Below are 19,281 nucleotides of genomic sequence, written 5' to 3' on the forward strand. Positions count from 1 at the left end.
AAAACAGTTTTATTAGAGCAGAGAAGGCCAAGAGAAAATGTTGAGATTTTTTTTTAATTGCGAAGTGTTTTGTTTGTGTGAATAAAAAGGACTATTTCCTCTGGTTGGAGAGTCATTATCAAAGGGTCATCAATGTAAAGGGTTAAGACACATTTCTTGTATGCAGAATGGTTGGAGAATTGGAATTTTTTGGCACAGTGAGTAGCTGAGGCAGAGATCACTGCATCGTTTCATGAAAAAGTGGATAATACATTTGAAGCAGAGGAAGATGCATAACTATGGGGGTAATGTGGGACAGTGGGATTAATTTTGGATTACTCTAGCACAGACCCAGTACGACTATGATGGCTAAATGGCTTACTTCTGTGCTGTAAATGTCTATGGATAATGGCCTCATTACAAGAATCTATTTAAAAGAAAGACATCCTTTCCCTTCAGCCCAATTAGAACTGCTATTTCCATGTTTTTGAGGCTAGATGCTGAATTATGGTGCCTCACTGTTAAGTTGTTAAAATTGACAGCTCTCGCTGGGAGGGCCGTTTTGGGAAAATATTTTCAAATTTAAATGATTTTTTTCGCCTACGAGTTTTGGTGGAAATATTAATGCAAGTTTGCTTGCTCTTGAAGAGATAGCAGGACATTTTTTTCTTTTAAACTTTAAAAGAAAATTTTGATACACTTGATATAGAATTGGTATTATGAAGAATAGACATTGACAGCAAAAGATGTGACTTGATCAGGGAATTGTTTTTTTTCTAGATTAATTAACTATAAACGAGTAGAAGAGTGCAGAAGTTAATTAATCAAAGATACCCTAACACAATTATTTTTACATTCAATTTTCATCCAGTCAATAACGTATGGATTTGAACTCTGATTCTAAGGCCATCATCATAGGCAGTCCCTCGGAATCGAGGAAGACTTGCTTCCACTCTTAGAATGAGTCCTTAGGTGGCTGAACAGTCCAATACGAGAGCCACAGTCCCTGGGACAGACAGTCGTTGAGGGGTAAGGGAGGGTGAGACAGGTTTGCCGCACGTTCTTTCCGCCGTCTGCGCTTGTTTTCTGCATGCCCTATAATGGGTCATTTACAAAATAGAGCCATAAAGCACAAAGTTCCCATGCAACTTTAATCACATTATAAAATCATTAATCAGTTCATCAACATCTTATTATATCCCTCCTCCTCATAAACTACTGTTGGTATATAAAACCATCAACTTTGTTGGATTTATAAGCTGCGCAATCCATTTTCAGAGATGCGCCGACTTTGTGGGCTGAAAACGGCGCCGAAAAAATCTCCCCGATTCTGGCCACTGTGTTGCCTCTCACTGGGCTTGGCGCGGCGTGGGCAGTCGATTGGGGGGTGGAGCTAGGTCCTGCACCAGAAACAGTGCTGGCAGCTTTCCACATGCGCGTTGGAGTGTGCGCAGTAGCTCCTGCCCCCAGCCTCCGTGTGCGTGCTGCAGCGTGGGACCCGATGCGTCCCGCCCCTATCCCAGGCTGAGTGGGGTAGAACACTGTCTTTCAGGTCTCACATTATGTTCAAAACAAGCTCAGATGGATGGGAGGAAAGTCTAAGGTTCCTAAGTGAAATAATTTTGGATGGTTTCAATCCAGTTCTTGTTTACTGTTAGCCCATAGTACAAAATTACAAAATAATTCCAGGACTTGATCATATAATCAAGGCTAATGCTCATGAGCTGAACAACTGTACACCATAGCTGACCAGAAACTGCCGCTGGAATATCTATCTCTATAGTGAAATATCCAGTGGAAGTAGAGGTTCCATGTCTCCTTTGGCAGGTTGGCAGTTTATCTTGGAAGAAATTTTCTGCTTGGATGTCAGCGGCCAGTTCCCTGTGCTCTCTCCGGTCGTCCCGCACCTATTCCCGGCCGAGTGGCCTCCCGCACTGGCCAGCCTGCTGACTTCCCGGGCCGAATTTTGATAGGAAGGTAGGACTTAGTTTTATTTTTTATTTCTTCGTGAATGTTTTTATGCTTCTTGAATGTTGTTGTGCTTTGCAAGGTCCTCTCCGCTTCCCTTCCTGCCCCTATCTCTGGCCGAATGGTCTCAGATGTACCAACCTGCGCTGATTGCTTAACTCCCCGCAAGGGTTTTCTGTGCGGCCACACACGTTGGCCTAAGTTAGTTTGGAGCAACTATTAGCTGTCCAAAGTGGCCTAAATGGCCAAAATGGGCATAGGTGGCTGGTAACGATCACTTTTGGAAAAAAACAACGAAACTAAAAAAATCCTAACTAACCCACTTACACTGGCGCAAATTAACTGTGCAAAATGGGGATTTTTAAGATACTTCAGAAAAATCAAATTGCTCCAAAAAAAAAGGGAGCAACTCTTGGGCAAATTTGACCCCATAGATAGTATTGTGAGACTCTGTTGCTTATGCAGAGAGTCTCGTCACACACCATAACAAGAATCACAGATACTTTTTTGCAGCCCCATCAGCTAGCCTTCACATCAAGCCGCCTTAATTTCTACCCTTTGGGCCCAAGTTTCGGGCCGTGCCTAGAACGGCACAGCCCCGACCTGGGCGCCCGTTTTTCGTGCCACAAAGTGCGCCTAAAAAAAACTTACAGATTCTCCGGCTCCCTGCTGGTCCTCTGGAGCCGGGCGCGGCGCAGCACGAGCTGTGGGGGGCGGAGCTAGGTCCCTGCGCTGAAAACAGTGCCGGGACATCTGCACATGCGCGCTACAGTGGGCGCGCATGTGCAGTAGCTCCAGGCGCCCAAAACTGTGTGGGAGGGGCCCGAAGCACGCAGCCCCTAGCCCTGGCCGAATGACCGCACTGGGGCCGCATGCATAAGGCTGCCTCCCACGCCCAGCTCCTGGTTCCTCCCGACCTGACTCCCGCTTCCAGCCCCGCCGGACCCGACCCGACCCCCTGGACTGGACCCGACCAACCCGCGCTCTCCCCCACCCCACCTGACCTCCCTCTCTCTCTCCCAGAACCGAACCAAACCGACCTCCCTCCCACCCCCCCCCGCCCCCCGACACGACCCGCGCTCCTGACCCCCCCACCCGGTCAGACCCGACCCAACCTGACCTCCCTCCCCCCACCCCCGACATGAACCGACCCGACCTCCCTCTGCCCACCCCTCCAACCCGATCCGTGCTCCCTCCCTACCCGACCTCCCACCCCGACCCGACCCGACCCAACGTCACCTACCTGTAAATCTGGTGCTGGGGATGGGCCGTGCCCGAAGTTTTGGGCCCAGCCGGGCCTGGCCCGTTCAGCCTCCCACCCATCTCCTTTCTTCCCCCCCCCCCCCCTTCCCCGTTCTCCTTTCTCCCCCACCCCCCCTTCTCCTTTCTCCCCCACCCCCCCTTCTCCTTTCTCCCCCACCCCCCCTTCTCCTTTCTCCCCCACCCCCCCTTCTCATTTCTCCCCCACCCCCCCTTCTCCTTTCTCCCCCACCCCCCCTTCTCCTTTCTCCCCCACCCCCCCTTCTCCTTTCTCCCCCACCCCCCCCCCATCTCCTTTCTCCCCCACCCCCCCTTCTCCTTTCTCCCCCACCCCCCCTTCTCCTTTCTCCCCCACCCCCCCTTCTCCTTTCTCCCCCACCCCCCCTCTCCTTTCTCCCCCACCCCCCCTTCTCCTTTCTCCCCCACCCCCCCTTCTCCTTTCTCCCCCACCCCCCCTTCTCCTTTCTCCCCCACCCCCCCTTCTCCTTTCTCCCCCACCCCCCCTTCTCCTTTCTCCCCCACCCCCTCTTCTCCTTTCTCCCCCACCCCCCCTTCTCCTTTCTCCCCCACCCCCCCTTCTCCTTTCTCCCCCACCCCCCCTTCTCCTTTCTCCCCCACCCCCCCTTCTCCTTTCTCCCCCACCCCCCCTTCTCCTTTCTCCCCCGCCCCCCCTTCTCCTTTCTCCCCCGCCCCCCCTTCTCCTTTCTCCCCCGCCCCCCCTTCTCCTTTCTCCCCCGCCCCCCCTTCTCCTTTCTCCCCCGCCCCCCCTTCTCCTTTCTCCCCCGCCCCCCCTTCTCCTTTCTCCCCCGCCCCCCCTTCTCCTTTCTCCCCCGCCCCCCCTTCTCCTTTCTCCCCCGCCCCCCCTTCTCCTTTCTCCCCCACCCCCCCTTCTCCTTTCTCCCCCACCCCCCCTTCTCCTTTCTCCCCCACCCCCCCTTCTCCTTTCTCCCCCACCCCCCCTTCTCCTTTCTCCCCCACCCCCCCTTCTCCTTTCTCCCCCACCCCCCCTTCTCCTTTCTCCCACACCCCCCCTTCTCCTTTCTCCCACACCCCCCCTTCTCCTTTCTCCCCCCCCTCTCCTTTCTCCCCCCCCCTCTCCTTTCTCTCCCCCCCTCTCCTTTCTCCCCCCTCTCCTTTCTCCCCCCCTCTCCTTTCTCCCCCCCCTCTCCTTTCTCCCCCCCCTCTCCTTTCTCCCCCCCTCTCCTTTCTCCCCCCCCTCTCCTTTCTCCCCCCCCTCTCCTTTCTCCCCCCCCTCTCCTTTCTCCCCCCCCTCTCCTTTCTCCCCCCCCATTCTCCTTTCTCCCCCCCCATTCTCCTTTCTCCCCCCCCATTCTCCTTTCTCCCCCCCCATTCTCCTTTCTCCCCCCCATTCTCCTTTCTCCCCCCCCATTCTCCTTTCTCCCCCCCCATTCTCCTTTCTCCCCCCCCATTCTCCTTTCTCCCCCCCCATTCTCCTTTCTCCCCCCCCATTCTCCTTTCTCCCCCCCCATTCTCCTTTCTCCCCCCCCATTCTCCTTTCTCCCCCCCCATTCTCCTTTCTCCCCCCCCATTCTCCTTTCTCCCCCCCCATTCTCCTTTCTCCCCCCCCATTCTCCTTTCTCTCCCCCCCTTCTCCTTTCTCCCCCCCCATTCTCCTTTCTCTCCCCCCCATTCTCCTTTCTCTCCCCCCCTTCCCCTTCCCCCTCCCCCCTTCCCCTCCCCTTCCCCTCCCCTCCCTTCCCCTTCCCCTCCCCTCCCTTCCCCTTCCCCTCCCCTCCCTTCCCCCTCCCCTCCCCTCCCTTCCCCCTCCCCTCCCCTCCCTTCCCCTTCTCCTCTCCCCCTTCCCCTTCTCCTCTCCCCCCCTTCCCCTCTCCCCCCTTCCCCTTCTCCTCTCCCCCCTTCCCCTTCTCCTCCCCTTCCCCTGCCCCCCCTCTATCATCCTCCTCCCCCTCTCCTCGCTGTCAGAAACACAGACACTGACAGACAGAGAGTGAGAGACACACACAGACAGACAGACAGACACGAGAGATAGAGACACTGACAGAGACACACTGGAGGCGGGGGGCATCCCAGCACGCTGTTGGAGGGCTCCCGGTGCTGCAGTCGGTAAGTAGAAAATGTTTTATTTATTATTAATTTTTTTTGATTGATTTATTGGTTAATTTATTGATGTTTTTATCATTTATTATTGATGATGGCTCTTTATTTGTAAAACTGAAGTGTTTAATGTTTGTAAACTTCCCTTTAAACCCCCGGCCCCCCCATTCCCTACTCCTGATTTGTAACCTACGCCTGATTTTCTAAAGTGTAGACAAGGTTTTTTCGAGCGTACAAAAATCTTCACTTACTCCATTCTAAGTTAGTTTGGAGTAAGTTTTCACTGCCGAAACTTTGAAAACAGGCGTAAGTGGCCGGACACGCCCCCTTTTGGAAGAAAATTCTGTTCCAAAGTGAAACTGTTCTAACTGACTAGAACTGGAGCAAACTAAATGCCGAGAATTTGAATTTCTAAGATACTCCGTTCTACACCAGTTGCTCCAAAAAATCAGGAGCAACTGAGGCCGAAACATGGGCCCTTTATATTTATAGAAGTGTAAACCGAAGCAGGTTTCGCAGAAGCTTGAAGAATGTCAAAATCTACAGGATATTGCTATCATATTCTTGCCAATAAGTAGTCCAGAAACATTTTTCTTTATGACAGTAATCAAGATAGAAATAAGAAGCACAAGATGATAATTAGAAATTTTATGATTCATCCAAGCTGTAACATTTTAAATTGAATTTTTGTTGATTTACTCTTATTCAGGGTGTGTGATGATTTAAGTTTGATTGGTGCACACTAAACTAATTTACAAACAAGTTCAAATAAAGGACTGATCTCATTAGAGACTACAGTATTGATTGAAACAGACGAATTGAAATTTTACTTGCACTGCATATGTGCTCAGGAAAGCTGAAGCAGACTATAGAAAGCATTCAAAAACTCTCCAGATGTCTAAATTTTGGAGGTTACAATTGAAGTATTAGAAATTTATTCAAACCAAAACAGCGAATCTTTCCTTTTTGTTGATGGTGTTGTTTAGGAGACAGATCCTGCTTGTCATGCTCGATGAGGTTGTAAACGGGCAAACTCTTCATAGCTAATGAACGGCAAGGTGCCCCAGAAAATTCGATAGACAATTGGTAAATTAGTATTTGCAAAGATGAGAAAAGAGCAATTAATCTAGTTAAGTGTATATTGTGTTAAAGTTCCTGTACTACAAAACTTCAGTATGTAGATTTTTTTTTAATTGTGTGTATGAATCTGAAAACTGCATTGTCTCTTGTCAGCGCAGGTTTCTTTTTCATGTACTGTTATAAACTGTAGTTGCTAGGCGGTGGACGAAAACTACATCATTTCAGAAGAGAGCTGCTGTTGTGCAGTTTATAGATTTTTTTTAAACTCACTGCTCTGGAAAGGATGAACTTGCATTTATATGGCACCATTCAGATACATAGAATGTCCCAGCCACTGAATATCTTTTGAAGTACAGTCATTGTTTTGAAGTAAGCACAATAGCCAATTTGCACACAGCAAAGATCTTTTACACCTAACTTAGTTTAATATTTCTACCAAAATGTAGTATTTCCTCAGTACTGAACTAGGAAGTCAGCCTCAATTATGTGCTCAAAGTTTGAATCTACAACCATCGGGCTCAAAGGTGAACGTGCTACTGTTGTGTCAAACTTGCACTTAAATGTTGACTGGGGTTTTCTGCTTGTGCACAGGCCAGCTCACTGTACTCTGTCCATCAAAATGAATGGGCAGAAAATCACAGACTGGCAAGCATATAAATGAAAAACCCCAGCTACTGTGAGTAGAATATTTTACATCCTCAAGTCACATACACAATGTTCAAGCGGACTTAGTTCATTGATTGTGTACCTACAGGAGTGTTAAAGGGATATTATCACTACTGAAGTTTTTGGCAAATATAGCTATCATTTGTAAAGCCTTGCTAAAATCCATATACACTACATCAAACGCACTACCTTCATCGACCTTCTTGTTACCGCCTCAAAAAATTCACTTAAGTCAGACATGACTCCAAGGTAAGAGTGTTACCAACTGAATCAAGCTGACAATCAAATGGAGACAATTCTGAAATTTCATGTCATGAAAGCAGAATTTGATTCACTTGGTCACCAGAAACCAATGAGTATAATTATAAATGGATGGAATTGTGGAATACAATCCCCAAGTGCTGGTAAAAGTCCAGCTATCCCAAGTTTAAAAAAAAACAGAATTTCACTTACTCAGTCTGTGGTACTGATAGTAATTATTTGTGGTTTTTCAAAATAACTGTTTTGGAGTCCTGGAAGTATTTTATGCAAGTACTTTTGAGTTTTATCTAGGAGAGGTTTATCTTGTATTGGGTGTGGAGAATATACTGCAGAAGCAGATGTGCTGTAAATAGATAAGTTATTCTGGTACGGTAAAACTTTATCAGAGTTGAAAACATTTAACATTTCAACTACACATGGCATGAGTGTGGTCGCTGCAGAGTGTGGTTCATAATTGTAACAGCTGACTGTTATGAAATTGCACTCTTGAGCATTCTGATAAATTTCCACATTTTTGAGTATGAATGTGGAAATATCTCTTTTCTCAAACAATTGGGTCTGAAACTAGGTTTATCAAGTGTTTAGTAGATCCAATGGATTTAGAATAGATTAGAATCATAAAATGGTTACAGCACAGAAGGGGGCTATTCGGCCCGTTGAGCTTGCAAGAGCACTTCAGCTAGTCCACTCTCCCTTTCTTTCCCCATAGCCCTGCACATTTTTTTCCTTCAGGTACTTATCCAATTCCCTTTTGAAAGCCACGATTGAATCTGCCTCCACCACCCTTTCAGGCAGTGCATTCCAGATCCTAGCCACTCGCTGCGTAAAAGTTTTTCCTCGTGTCGCCTTTGGTTCTTTTGCAAATCACCTTAAATCTATGTCCTCTGGTTCTCAACCCTTCTGCCAATGGGAACAGTTTCTCTCACCTCTGTCTACACTCCTCATGATTTTGAACAACTCTGTCAAATCTTCTCTCAATCTTGTCTGCTCTAAGGAGAACAACCCCAGCTTCTTCAGTCTATCCACGTAACTGAAGTCTCTCATCCCTGGAATCATTCTTGTAAATCTTTACTGCACCCTCGCCAAAGCCTTCACATTCTCCTTAAAGTGTAGTGCCCAGAATTAGACAGAATACTCCAGTTGAAGCTAAACCAGTGTTTTATAAAGGTTCATCATAACGTCCTTGCTTTCGTACTCACTGCCTTTAATTATGAAGCCCAGGATCCCATATGCTTTTTTAACCGCTTTCTCAACCTTCAACGATTTGTGCACATGTACCCCCAGGTTTCTTTGTTCATACACCCCCTTTAGGATTGTACCCTTTAATTTATATTGCCCCTCCTCATTCTTCCTACCAAAATGTATCACTTCGCATTTTTCGGAGTTAAATTTCATCTGCCACGTGTCCACCTATTTCACCAGCCTGTCTATGAATTCTTGACATCTTATCACTATCTTCCTCACTGTTCACAATACTTCCAAGTTTTGTGTCCTCCGCAAATTTTGAAATTGTGTTCTGTACACCCAAGTCCAAGTCATTAATATAGATCAACGTCAATGGTCCTCGTACCCTGGGGAACACCTTCCTCTAGTCTGAAAAATAACAGTTCTCCACTACTCTCTGTTTTCTGTCACAGCCAATTTCGTATCCATGCTGTCACTATTCCTTTTATTCTGTGGGTTTCAACTTTGCTGGCAAGCCCATTATTGGCACTTCATCAAAAGCCTTTTGAAAATCCATGTACACCACATCAACTGCATTGCCCTCATCAACCCTTTCTGTTACCTCATCAAAAAACATTGAAAGAAATTACATTTAAAACTAAAATGTGAACGTAAAATTAAACTTTAAATGGTAAGACTTTAAATGGGACAGAGAAAATGCACTATAATCTTCACATACTTTGGTCATTAATGATGGCAATGCAAGTAGATAAGGCTATAAAGGCGGGCCAAATCCTTGTTTTTTACTGAAAGGCATAGGATACAAAAGAATATAAAAGACACAGTTGCAGTATTCTTTTACAGGAAGCATATAAAAGCTTTGGTAAAGGTGCAGCATAGATTTACTAGGTAGTTACCAAGGATGAGGATTGTGTGATTACATTTCTGAAGTTAGGGATTTTTTCTCTGTAGCTGAGATGTATTTTTAAATAAGATAATTGCCATGTTACATTTTGTGCTCAAAGTAAGGATGGACATGGATTCAAGTCCAACTGACTCAATTTTTGAGCTCTGACGGGAGGACCTTAAATTGGAGGGAACACTAATACCCAATCAGTCCTTGGTGCCTCGTGGTGGTCGTAGCTTGCAATCATTCATAAAGCAAAGGGGATAAAAATACAAAAAAAAGTTACCCAAAAATACTCAGCATATTTAGTAATTTAAATCTGTCTGCTCACATACTTGAGAATTATACTCAGCTTGGAATATAGAACCAACCACTAATATAAACTGCTGCAATTTTCATTTTCAATTGTAGATTTTAAAATGGATCAATAATTTACCAAATAAAAGCAAACTGGTCTGGTCAGTGACTGAGATTTGACTTAATCACTAAAGGAATACTGCATCTCAACACCGAACCACCAGATTCTCTTGTGTTTTCCAGGCTTAGCCTGGAGCATGACAATCTCCGACTCCAACACCAGCTGCAGAAGCGTGGAATTTTCTTTGTCTCCTAGGATTCAAAATGTGCATGCAGCCAGTCTTTCTCCCTTCCTGTTCACTTCCAGTGTCTTTGCCAATCTAATCCTGACTTTATTACTCTACATTTTTCCCCATTTCTACACCTCCCCACCCACTGCCACCTTACTGGCTCATTTCCTCCATGAGACCCATTTTCTGTTTTCTGGGCACCCAATCCCTGACTACTCAATTACTGTTCCTCACCCCAATGTGTGGGCATTTATTTTTGTTCCGGGATGGGGGCGTCGCTGGCAAGGCAAGCATTTATTGCCCATCCCTAATTGCCCTTGGGAAGGTGGTGGTGGGCCACCTTCTTGAACCGCTGCAGTCCTTATGGTGAAGGCACTCCCATGGTGCTGTTGGGGAGGGAGTGCCAGGATTTTGACCCAGCAATGATGAAGGAACAGTGATATATTTCTAAGTCAGGATGGTATGTAACTTGGACGGGAACTTGTAGGTGATCCCATGCACTTACTGCCCTTGTCCTTCTAGGTGATTGAGGTCGCGGGTTTGGGAGGTGCTGACGAAGAAGCCTTGGCGAGTTGCTGCAGTGCATCTTGTAGATGGTACACACTGCAGCATGGTGCGTTGGTGGTGGAGGGAGTGAATGTTAAGGTAGTGGTTGGGGTGCCAATCAAGTGGGCTGCTTTGTCCTGGATGGTATCATGCTTCTTGAGTGTTGTTGGAGCTGCACTCATCCAGGCAAGTGGAGAGTATCTCATCACATTCCTGACTTGTGACTTGTCGATGGTGGAAAGGCTTTGGAGAGTCAGGAGGTGAGACACTTGCCATTGAATAGCCAGCCTCTGACCTGCTTTTGTTGCCACAATATTTATGTGGCTGGTCCAGTTAAGTTTCTGGTCAATCGTGACCCCCAGGATGTTGATCATAGAGAATTCGGCGGTGGTAATGTTGTTGAATACCATGGGGAGGTGGTTCGACTCTTGCTTGTTGGAGATGGGCATTGCCTGGCACGTGTGGTGCGAATGTTGCTGGCCACTTATCAGCCCAAGCCTGAATGTTGTCCAGGTCTTTCTGGATGCTGGCATGGACGCTTAATTTTCTTAGGAGTTGCGAATGGAACTGAACACTGTGCAATCATCAGCGAACATCCCCTTTTCTGACCTTATGATGAAGCAGCTGAAGATGGTTGGGCCCAGACACTGCCCTGAGGAACTCCTGCAGCGACGTCCTGGGGCTGGGATGATTGACCTCCAACCACCACAACCATCTTCCTTTGTGCTACGTATGACTCCAGCCAGTGGAGAGTTTCCCTCCCCGATTCCCATTGACTTCAATTTTACTAGGGCTCCTGGATGCCACATTTGTTCAAATGCTGCCTTTATGTCAAGGGCAGTCACTCTTGCCTCACACCTGGAATTCAGCTCTTTTGTCCATGTTTGGGCCAAGGCTGTAATGAGGTCTGGAGCCGAGTGATTCTGACAGAATCCAAACTGAGGTGGTGAGGAAGTGCTGCTTGATGGAAGGTGTCGTCGACACCTTCCATCACTTTGCTGATGATTGAGAGTAGACTGATGGGGTGGTAATTGGACGGATTGGATTTGTCCTGCTTTTTGTGAACAGGATATACCTGGGCAGTTTTCCACATTGTCTGTAGATGTCAGTGTTGTAGTGTACTGGAACAGCTTGGCTCGAGCCATGGCTAGTTCTGGAGCACATGTCTTCAACACGACAGCAGGGATGTTGTCAGGGCCCATAGGCTTTGCTGTATCCAGAGTGCTCAGCCACTTCTTGAAATCATATGGAATGAATCGAATTGCTGGAGACTGGCTTCTGTCATGGTTAGGACCATGGGAGGAGGCCGATATGGATCATCCACTTGGCACTTCTGGCTGAAGGTGATTGCAAAAGCTTCAGCGTTGTCTTTTGCACTTGTGTGCTGGGCTCCGCCATCATTGAGGATGGGGATATTCATGGAACCTTGATCTGATCCGTTGATTGTGGGATCGCTTGGCTCTGTTTATAGCATGCTGATTCCACTGCTTAGCATGCATATAGTCCTGTATTGCAGCTTCCCCAGGTTGGTACCTCATTTTTAGGTATGCCTGGTGCTGCTCCTGGCATGTTCTTCTGCACATTATTATTATAAAGATTTACCGGCCGGGACTTTATCAGACAGAAGGAATGCTCTCTTGATAGAGCGCACCAACTTCCTACGGACAAAGTGAAATTACATTGTAACGGCACAACGGTTATACATTTTCGGTACAAGATAACAAGATACAATTAGAGTGACATCCTAGTTCAGCCTATCCCTTTTGATCCCTCCTTCCCTTTGTCCACTCATGAGCCGACATCTATATGAGCTGTTTTTCCCAAAGAACTTTCTCACACTTTGCTCAAAGAACTTTCTCACACTGCTCAAAGAACTTTCTCACACTTTGCTCAAAGAACTTTCTCACACTTTGCTCAAAGAACTTTCTCACACTTTGCTCAAAGAACTTTCTCACACTTTGCTCAAAGAACTTTCTCACACTTTGCTCAAAGAACTTTCTCACACTTTGCTCAAAGAACTTTCTCACACTTTGCTCAAAGAACTTTCTCACACTTTGCTCAAAGAACTTTCTCACACTTTGCTCAAAGAACTTTCTCACACTTTGCTCAAAGAACTTTCTCACACTTTGCTCAAAGAACTTTCTCACACTTTGCTCAAAGAACTTTCTCACACTTTGCTCAAAGAACTTTCTCACACTTTGCTCAAAGAACTTTCTCACACTTTGCTCAAAGAACTTTCTCACACTTTGCTCAAAGAACTTTCTCACACTTTGCTCAAAGAACTTTCTCACACTTTGCTCAAAGAACTTTCTCACACTTTGCTCAAAGAACTTTCTCACACTTTGCTCAAAGAACTTTCTCACACTTTGCTCAAAGAACTTTCTCACACTTTGCTCAAAGAACTTTCTCACACTTTGCTCAAAGAACTTTCTCACACTTTGCTCAAAGAACTTTCTCACACTTTGCTCAAAGAACTTTCTCACACTTTGCTCAAAGAACTTTCTCACACTTTGCTCAAAGAACTTTCTCACACTTTGCTCAAAGAACTTTCTCACACTTTGCTCAAAGAACTTTCTCACACTTTGCTCAAAGAACTTTCTCACACTTTGCTCAAAGAACTTTCTCACACTTTGCTCAAAGAACTTTCTCACACTTTGCTCAAAGAACTTTCTCACACTTTGCTCAAAGAACTTTCTCACACTTTGCTCAAAGAACTTTCTCACACTTTGCTCAAAGAACTTTCTCACACTTTGCTCAAAGAACTTTCTCACACTTTGCTCAAAGAACTTTCTCACACTTTGCTCAAAGAACTTTCTCACACTTGGCTCAAAGAACTTTCTCAGGCATTGCTTCTAAATGTTACAATTTTACTGGTGTGACTAGTAACTTAGACTTTGCAAGTCTGTTAATTGTGCTGATGTTGTAATATTTGCAGTCTGACATTCTTTTAGTTATTTTCCATTGCTTATACATTTTCACATATCCAGCTCACTTCACTGTCTTTATTGCTTATACATTTTCACATATCCACTTAGAATAGGGATAGAGATAGGGAAATTGCGCAGTGACGCAAACCGAGCGGCGACTTGGAAAGATAGCTTAGAATAGGTAAGTCTGCCTGGGTTCGAGGCCCAGTGCCTGCCTGGGTTCGAGGCCCAATCGTGCGGCGACTCGAACAGAAAAACCGTGCGGTGACGCGGAGGGATAGAGAATCGCGCGAACCGCATAGGGAAACGCGGAGGTTAGGGAATTACGTAAAATTAAGCCGCGGGACTGTGTAAATTTTAAATTGTACTTACGCCAGGTACGGCGTCGATCTTGTATATCACTTGGTCCACCTAGGCTCTGGGTAAGATAACTGAAACCACCACGGGGCGACGTGGGGACAATCAGGACTAATTAGGACCCTGATCCAATGTGCGGTGACACAGGATGGATAATTTAGATAAAACTACGAATTCCCTGAAAGGGCATGGATCCAAAAATAGAGCTGGCCAAAACAATTAATAGGAAAGAAGAGAGACTCTTGTGAACGTCTGTTTTAAATGAGAAATGCTTGTGAGATTTTTTTTACTGTGGAAAAGAAAGCCTGTGTGGGAAACCGGGGAGTTGTGGTTTGTTTTAGCTCCACCCACTTTTTCTTAACCCTTCGTAGTGTTGTCCTGTATGTGGGAAGTTTAAGAGTTTGAACCTTATTGAATTACGTATATTCGGATGATAAGTTACGGAGCCAGGAAATGCACAAAGGATAGGTTTGTTGAGTAAAAAAGAAAAAAATACATGGTCCCGGTGGTTAAAAAAGAATCGACTTTTATCATTTGGTGTCAGAAGTGAGATTTCAATGGACGACTGCCGAAAACTTGCGAATTAAGAGCCAGACTAGCCTTGGACGAGATATGGGGAAAGTGGCCACTGGAGTAAGTATACTTTCAATACTGCTCCAGTTTCCCCCGGTTTCAAAAGTCTGAGGGAAGTTTAGCCACTCGCTGGTTCTCAGGTAGTGTCTGAACGAGATCCAGGACAATCTGGTGAATACCTTTCAAACTTAGAATTTCGCTGAACCAGATTGAGGGAAAAGAATCCACATTTATCATTTGGTCCCCTGCCTTGATGGTAATGGTAGAGTGAGGGATATAGTGGGCCATGAAGTTATATATTGTGGTGGAATACAATTCTGCTGCGGCTGATGGCCCACAGCGCCTCATGGATGCTCAGTTTTGAGCTGCTAGATCTGAATCTATCCCATTTAGCACGGTGGTCATGTCACACAATATGATGAAGGGTGTCTTCATTGTGAAGACTGGATTTCATCTCCACATTGACTGTGCGGTGATGACTGCTACCAATGCATCTGCGACAGGTAGATTGAGTGAGGACGAGGTCAAGGAGGTATTTCCCGTGTTGGTTCTCACCACCTGCCACAGCGCCAGTCTAGCAGCTATGTCCTTCAGGACTCTGCCAGCTCAGTCATTAGTGGTGCTACCGAGTCACTCTTGGTAATGGACGTTTAAGTCTCCCACCCAGAGTACATTCTGTGTCCTTGCTACCCTCCGTGCCTCTTCCAAGTAGCTTTCAACATGGAGGAGTACTGATTCATCAGCTGAGGGAGGCGGTAGGTGGTAATCAGCAGGAGGTTTCCTTGTCCGTGCTTGACCTGAAGCCATGAGACTTCATGGGATCCGGAGTCAATGTTGATGACGCCCAGGGCCACTCTCTCCCGACTGTATACCACTGTGCCGCCATCTTGGGTGGGTCTGTCCTGCCGGTGGGCTGGTGATGGAGGAGTCTGGGACATTGGCTGAAACGTATGATTCTGTGAGTATGATTATGTCGGGCTGTTGCTTGACACGTCTATGGGACAGCTCTCCCAATTTTGCCACAAGTCCCCAGATGTTAGTGAGGAGGACTTTGCAGGGTCGACTGGGCTGGGTGTGCTGTTGTCATGTCAGAAGCTAGTGCCGAGGTTGATGCCGGGTGGTCAGTCTGGTTTTATTCTTATTATTGTTTTCTGTAGTGGTTTGTTGCAACTGAGTGGATTGCTAGGCCATTTCAGAGGGCATTTAAGAGTCAGTCACTTTGCTGTTTGGTCTGGAGTCACATATAGGCCAGACAAGACAAGAGCGGCAGATTTTCTTCCCTAAAAGGACATTAGTGAAACTGATGGCATTTTATGACAATCTGGTAGTTTCATGGGGCTCAAATGGGCCAGGAGTTGCTCTGCTTTTTTTGGAGCAACTTGATTTTTCTGGAGTATCTTAAAAATTCCCATTTTGCACATTCAATTTGCGGCAGTGTTAGTGAGTTAGTTACGATTATTTTTTAGTTTAGTTTAGTTTTTCTCAAAAGAGTGCGTAACCAGCCACCTACGCCTGTTTTGGCCATTTAGGCCACTTTGGCCTGCTCATAGTTACTCCAAATCTACTTAGGACAGCGTATGTGGCCACTTCAGAAAGTTAAGAAATCAGTGCAGGTAGGAACATCGGAAGCCAGCAGAACTTAATGACTTGACTAAAGAATGTGAATAGGATCAAACAGCTATACAGGACATCATATGACAAACTTCGCAACGTTAATTTACTATACAACAGAAGCATTCATGGAATCTTATACTACAAAAATAAAAGTAGTAAAAGTTGGTTGAAATAAATTGCTCATATCTCGCAACTAATTTAAACAATGATTATACAGCCAAAATTGAGCCCAAATTATCTAAATAAAGTCTACTTCAATAAATAAGTTATTCTCTGTGTTCCTCCGTCACTTACGTTCTTCTTTCACAATAGCACCAGGTAAATAGGCTTGACAAATGGTCACCACTAGTCACAAGAGACAAAATATATTTACATAATTTTTTCAAAATATCCTAAAGTCCAGAAAATGACAAGCCATTAAGAAAGTTCAAAAATAGCTACAGTGCATAAATTTCAAACCGGAGGTCGATCGCACCATGAGGTCACTCTACCAGGGATGGGGCGGGCATCGGGTCCCATACACACAGCGGCTGCAGTATGCACAGAGAGGCTGGGGGCGAGGATCAACTGCACATGCGCGGACACTCCACTGCTCATGTGCAGATGACCCGGCTTTGTTTTCAGCACAGGATGCTGGCTCCGCCCCCTACCTGACTGGCCACGCTGCGCGAAGACCGAGGAGAGGCTGGACAGCAGCCAACGTTGGGAGTGATTTTTTTTTTTTCCCCTTTCGGCATGCTCATCAACAGAGAAAAGTGCTGCATCTCTGGTAAGTGTGCCAAAAAAAGGGGTGGGCCAAATTTGAGCCCATGACACTAGCTTTTTATTCCAGATTTTAAAAAAAACGTAAGTGAATTTAAATTCCACAGCTGCCGAGGTGGAATTTGAACTTGCACCATAAATGGTTGCCTTTGCTCAGGCACAGTTGCCCTTCCCCTTTCAAAACCAATATCATTCTGCCTCAACAGAGTCATTCTCAACCACAATCCTTTCCAACTATCATCCCATACCAACCTTTCTAAGATCTTAAGCATATTGTTGCCACCCACCTCTGTGCCCACCTATCCCCAAATTCCCTCTTTGATTCCTAACTACTGACCTGCCCACAGCACTGAGGCTAGCTTAGTTTTGATCATTCATGGCATCCTCCGTGACTGCAACTGTGATGTACTGTCTTTCCTCGGCATCAGACGGTGTTAACCACTCTATCCTCCTGCAGGTATTTCTTTTGAGGCCTGCCTTTGGGGATCACCCTCAGCTGGTTGTATTGCTACTCATCTTAAGGTTCCATCCTTGATGCATTTTTCTGTTACATGCTGCCACTTGGAAACTTTATCTGCACATAGGTGATCAACTTTCATATGTATGCTGATACCCAGCTCTCCTCTACCATCTTCCTTGATTGTATATCCACTGTTGTCCCTACTCCGTCTCCCTCAAAATCCATCTTTTTGACTAGTTTTAGCCAATTCTCCTAAATTTTCAAGCGCTCAGTCCATCTCTTTCCTACATTAAATGCTATAGGTGCTATACAAGTGCATCTTGTTGTATGCGGTATAATAAATGTTTAGATGTCATGACAGGCATGTTCAAAAGCTGCCTACCAAACCTTTTATTAAAAGGGATCTTAGTGTGTCCACTGGCATTGATGTAAGCTTGATTAGTTTTCAGACTGATTATTTTTAAAATCGATTTGACATTTGAGAAGCAAGCATGCGCATTGCGGAGGTACTATAAAAGGTGCACTATGTATAATGTTAGTTCATGAGGGAGAATTAGACAAAGGGGAAGTGGAGACTAGGACAACTGAGAAGTACGAAAGAACCAAGGACACCGTTATGTGCAACAAAATGGAAAAACAATAGTCGACAAGTAACCCAAGATTTACACAACTATATCTCGTTATCGTACATATAATCAGTTATAGTGCTTGCACACAATGAGATGTCCTTGAGCTGCAGTTTATTGTGATGTTGCTGTTCATTCATAATGGCGTTCCAGAATTGCTTAACACTTTGTGCAATGTGTTCCAGTAGACAAAATAGCTTGCAGATCTCTGCAGTTTTGCAAATTTATTATTTTGGAATTTGGGCACAGTATGATAGTGAACGAAATAGTGATGAAGTTGAAAAGAAAACTTGTTTACCTTTTGTTCCATGACATAAAGAACAAATACTCTAGAATGCAGTTCATTTTTCCAGTATATTTGCAACAGGGTGATTTGAAATAGGAAACATTTTGGAGCATTTAGTCAAGATAACTACAGGAAACTGTACAATGACGAACAACACCTCAATTTTCAGCCTTGTGTTCAAATCCCTCCATGCCCTTGCTCCTCCCTATCTCTGTAATCTCCTCCAGTCCCTACAACCCTCCGAAAATTATGCGTTCCTCCAACTCTGGCCTCTTGTGCAACCCCCACCTCCTTCGCAGCACCATTGGCAGTCATGCCTTTCACCATCTAGGTCTTAAGCTCTGGAATTCCAGGAAAACCTTTTTGCCTCTCCACCAACCTCCTCTAAGACACTGCTTAAACCCTACCTCTTTAACCAAGTGTTTAGTCACTTGTCCTAATTTGTTTCCTTCTTTGGCTTGGTGTCAATTTATGTATGATTACACTCCTGTGAAGTGACTTGTGACATTTTACTACTTTAAATGTGTTATATAAGTTGGTGTTGTAGTGTCTCTTCTCTGGGAAGCAGGGAGGGGTAGAAGTGTAAAGCAGAGGGTTAAGTTGGTTCAAAGATGATACCACTGATGGAAATTGAAAAATTAGTCAGCCCACTGTTGCAGCCCAGGTAATCTGAAGCCTGAGCCAAATAAGTTAGCAGTACTCTAGGCATGGTTGATGATTAACCTAGAGGAACAGAAATTACACTGGGAGCTGGGATTATTTCTTGTACGACAATTGGCCAACAGGTGGAAGTAGGGTCGTCCTGGCGAGAGAAACGACTGGAAGCTTGCCATTGCTTTGTAAGTTGTGTGGTTAAACTTCAGTTGTACCGCTACATGGGCACGGTAGCATAGTGGTTGTTATGTTACTGGGCTAGTAATCCAGAGGCCTGGCCTAATGATCCGGAGACATAAGTTCAAATCCCACCATGGCAGTTGGAGAATTTGAATTCAGTTAATATAAATCTGGAATAAAAAGCTAGTATCAGTAACGGTCGGATTGTTGTAAAAAACCCATCTGGTACTGAAGGAATGCTGTAGTGTCTGAGGTGCCTTCTTCTGGATGATGTGTTGCCCGAGGCCCTGTCTGCGATCTGCACACAAGATCCCATGGCACTATTGGAAGAAGAGCAGAGGAGTTCTC

General features: G+C 45.5%; 1 protein-coding gene across 12 annotated transcripts in view; it reads left to right on the forward strand.

Annotated features, from left to right (window-relative positions):
• mtmr3 (myotubularin related protein 3) overlaps window positions 1-19,281 on the forward strand; it is a 155,531-nt gene that overhangs the window by 23,354 nt on the left and 112,896 nt on the right. The gene's annotated exons all lie outside the window — the stretch shown is intronic.

Source organism: Pristiophorus japonicus, chromosome 8 (genome assembly GCF_044704955.1).
Source record: "Pristiophorus japonicus isolate sPriJap1 chromosome 8, sPriJap1.hap1, whole genome shotgun sequence".
Lineage (NCBI taxonomy): Eukaryota > Metazoa > Chordata > Chondrichthyes > Pristiophoridae > Pristiophorus > Pristiophorus japonicus.